Source organism: Furipterus horrens, unplaced genomic scaffold (assembly GCF_987537825.1).
Source record: "Furipterus horrens unplaced genomic scaffold, mFurHor1.1.pri manual_scaffold_3, whole genome shotgun sequence".
Classification (NCBI taxonomy): Eukaryota; Metazoa; Chordata; class Mammalia; order Chiroptera; family Furipteridae; genus Furipterus; species Furipterus horrens.
In genome coordinates this window covers 117,787,351-117,791,314 of record NW_028327173.1, presented here as the reverse complement: position 1 = coordinate 117,791,314, position 3,964 = coordinate 117,787,351, and the positions used below count along the sequence as shown (strand labels likewise).

Below are 3,964 nucleotides of genomic sequence, written 5' to 3'. Positions count from 1 at the left end.
TTAAATAATTTCTGGTAATCAATGGATTTTTTCTTGATCAAAATATTTATTCCAAGGGCTAATAAATTTAGACAAGTACATATGTGCATATGTATTGGGTTGGCCAAAAAGTCTGTTAATTTTTTCCTATAAAATAAAAGACATATTTTTCATGTTCACCTGTAACTTTATTTATTTGGATGTTTTGAGTATGTTGGGTATCTCCTGCTATTGGCTTCTAGTGGGTAGAGGGCATGGGTACTGCTGAACATCTTCCAATGCATAAGACAGCCCCACTGCAAAGAACTATTTGGCCAAAATGTCAATAATTGAGTACCAATAAACTTTGGAGACCTTTTTTGATATGTTCTCCATACATTACACAAGTCTATTTTTGCATTTCAGTTGTGTTTTTACCTTTCTTTAGACAGTAAAGCATAGTGCACCAAAAATGTTGCATATTTTCTTCTATCTTCAATATTAAAATGACTGCACAAAGTCACCGATTTTGATAAGTTTTCTTAATGCACACTGATGAAGTTAAAGAAAACTAAGCACTATTTGAGTCATCATACAGAAAAAAGCTAAACAAACTTTTGGCCAACCCAATACATAAAAATATAGATATTAAACTATGCATCTTCTGTCATTAATACAAATGTTCTCATTGTTTTGATTCAATTAAAAAATAAATAATCAGTTATTAAGATAATTTACCTGCTATCAAAATAAGAAATTTCAGTGATTGATTATTAATATTGTCAGCACATTCCCAGTACACCTGGGTCATTCTTTTATGCTGTCTTATCTATTTTAGCTAAGTTAAGGTTTGATAATCTTTGGTAAATGCTAACCTGATGCTTTAAACAATGCCAATACTGAATTAGCTTAATTGTCACCTTTGGAGAAATATAACTATTCTTTATTCTGAGCCAGAACAATGTGCTGCATGAGTAGGTGATGAAATTCTGGAGAGGATGAAAATGTGCTTAACTCAGAGACTATTTTACTAACATTCTCATTCGCTGACATTTATTGTAATTTCATCAGAATAACTGCAGTGCTTACAAGTTTTAAATAGATGGGATCTGCTATAGAGGTTTAGAAACTCTGAATCAAAAATTAAAACATTGTATGTCTTACAGAGAGTTTTTATGTTTTACTTCAAAATCTACTCATCTAAAGGAATTGTAAGGGAGGAGAGCTGCTTTCAATTATATATTAGTTTTAATTATGTGCTTTTATATAAAAAGATAATAAGAAGTAAAATAATCTCCTGTAAATATAGAAAGAACAATTATTCTTTCTGGTTTGCAGAGAAAAACAATTCCTCTAGAAAAAGATGAGGAGTGCTATCAGCATCCCTTTTTCCACTTCACAGCTTCTCACATTCCATATCAAATAGGTTTAGTTTTATTATTTTTTTGAGTGGCCTAAGTTATATTCTATTAAATTATTTCATTCATATCCTTTCTATAAGAAAAACTAGATGTGTCTAATATTTCAGAATCCACAATATTCTATCCTCCAAGTATAAGAATGGAAATTAGTGGTAGAAAATTACTTCTAATCCATCCTTCTCTAACCTGAAATCCTTTCTTTCAAGAGGGTGTGAGTTATGTACCTGGTTGCATAGAAGTATGTAAATTTAACAATTAATGCTTAAGTGGAAAAAGATGAATTTATGCTTACAACAACTTAGGAGCACAAGCAGATATGGAGATATACAATTTAATTGAAGCTTGTGTGTAACCTTCAACATCTACTTACTTAAATATGTCAGTTGGAAGTTTTTTATGCTAAATCTACCCACAAAGAAATTTTGAACAGGTTCCTGAATGTTGTACACATTGCTATGTAATTTATGTGAACCCATTTTTCTTCATGGTTATAAAAATTTTAAATAATCTTATTATTATTGGTTAAATTATGGATGGTGGCAAATTTTAATTAAGCTTATTGTAGTGGTCATTTTGAATCATTATGTTATATACCTGAAACTGGTAGCATGTTATGTAACAATCACACCTCAATTTTTTAAAAAATTGAGATTGAAGTAGAAGCTGGCTGGTTAAAATGAAGGAAATTTTCAGAATAAATTAGGACTATCATTTGGTTTTTATACACCAGAACAGTGGGGAAAAAAACCCAGGTACCCATTTTCTAAGAATAACATCTTGCTCATCAAACAAGAACAGTTGTCTTCTATAATTAGTAGAATACTAGTACATGTGACATTCAAACACATCCTAAAACCTGGAGCTAAATTGTATAAAATTCTTAGGAAAAGTTTATAAGAAAAGCATGTTTTCTATACTGCTTTTTATTCTTATAACTTTAGATGGTTATCGTTTTTCTTTTACAAGCTGTTATCAGAATTGTGTGAAAATAAACACCTTTTCTAACAAAGAATGAATGACCACTGACAATCAATATAATTGGTCAATATTCAATTTTTGTATAATTTAACCAGTAAAATTTGTTTAAGTTTTTTATAATGTAACATATATATCTTACACCTTGGCATTGTTAAAGTGTTTCTGTATACAGGTACTTGATGATATCATTTTATAATGTATAAACCAGGAGCAAATGTACGGAAAGGTGTACAATTTTTGTATTTTGTTATGCCTAAAACTTTCTTAAAGAATGTAAAATTGGGCCAGTGAGATGGGGAAGATGGTGACGACATCGAGCTCCGTGGGTACACTGGCAACAGAGTTGGGGGAAGACGCCTTTCGGAAGCTTTTCTGCTTCTACCGGCAGAGCCGCCCCGGGACCGCAGACTTGGGAGGGGTCATCGACTTCTCGGCGGCCCACGCAGACCGCGGCACGGCGCCCGGTGCCCACAAGGTGGTCAGATCTCAGTTAAGTGTGTCCTCAGTCAGTGACCACCATGCACACAGAGTAGGACTTCAGCCAGTCAGCAAGTGGCGAGCTTATGGACTCGAAGACTATCCTGGCTTTATTTTTATCCCAAATCCCTTCCTCCCAGGTTACCAGTGGCACTGGGTGAAGCAGTGCCTTAAATTGTATTCCCAGAAACCTAATGTATGTAACCTAGACAAACACATGACTACAGAAGAGACCCAAGATCTATGGGAACAGAGCAAAGAGTTTCTAAGAGCAAGTAGCTGCTGCCTGTGGATTTCAGGGTTTCCCAGCCGAAGCAGGTATCCTGAATTACTACCGATTAGATTGTACGCTGGGAATTCACGTAGATAAATCTGAACTCGATCACTCCAGACACCTGCTGTCATTCAGTTTCGGACAGTCTGCCATCTTTCTCCTTGGTGGCCTCAAAAGAGATGAAGCCCCCGCAGCCATGTTTATGCACAGCGGTGACATCATGGTAATGTCAGGTTTCAGCCACCTGTTGAACCATGCAGTTCCAAAGGTCCTTCCAAGTTCCAAGGGGGAAAAGCCTGCCATGCTGCCTGGAAATACCTCCCCCAGCTGTCCTTCCGAGAGATTCGGTGGTAGAGTGCTGTTCTGTGGAGGACTGGCAGGTATGTGCCAGCTACTTGAAAACTGCTCGTGTTAACATGACTGTCCAACAGGTGCTGGCCACAGACCAGGACTTCCCTTTGGAGCCCATGGGGGAGAATAAGAGACATCACCACGGAAGGTTTTTGCCATCTGGATGGTGAGAATAGGCAAGTAAAACGAGCTAGGTTAAACCCTGACAGCTGAGACTTGGAGCGCCCATTCCTTTTATTTAGTCAGATCTTAACAGTAAATGACCGTGCTGTTTTGTATTGCCATTGACTTTACTACCGAGACAAGCCAGAAACAGAGACGGGGAAAAACTCATCATTGATCACACTGTTGCCTTGGAACCCATTCTGAAGAGTAAACTGACTTATCACATACATTAGTGCCTAACCAGGACACAGTAATGTATGTGGGAAACCCAAGGAAGTGTGACATCCTACAGCAGTCTTCTCAGCCTCTGCCATTACCCTGAGGGGAGTAGGAGTGAGTT

At 36.6% G+C, this 3,964-nt stretch overlaps 1 pseudogene; it reads left to right on the top strand.

Annotated features, from left to right (window-relative positions):
* The first annotated feature begins 2,649 nt into the window (after positions 1 to 2,649).
* Positions 2,650 to 3,672, top strand: LOC150015818 (nucleic acid dioxygenase ALKBH1 pseudogene; annotated as a pseudogene).
* The last annotated feature ends 292 nt before the right edge of the window (positions 3,673 to 3,964 follow it).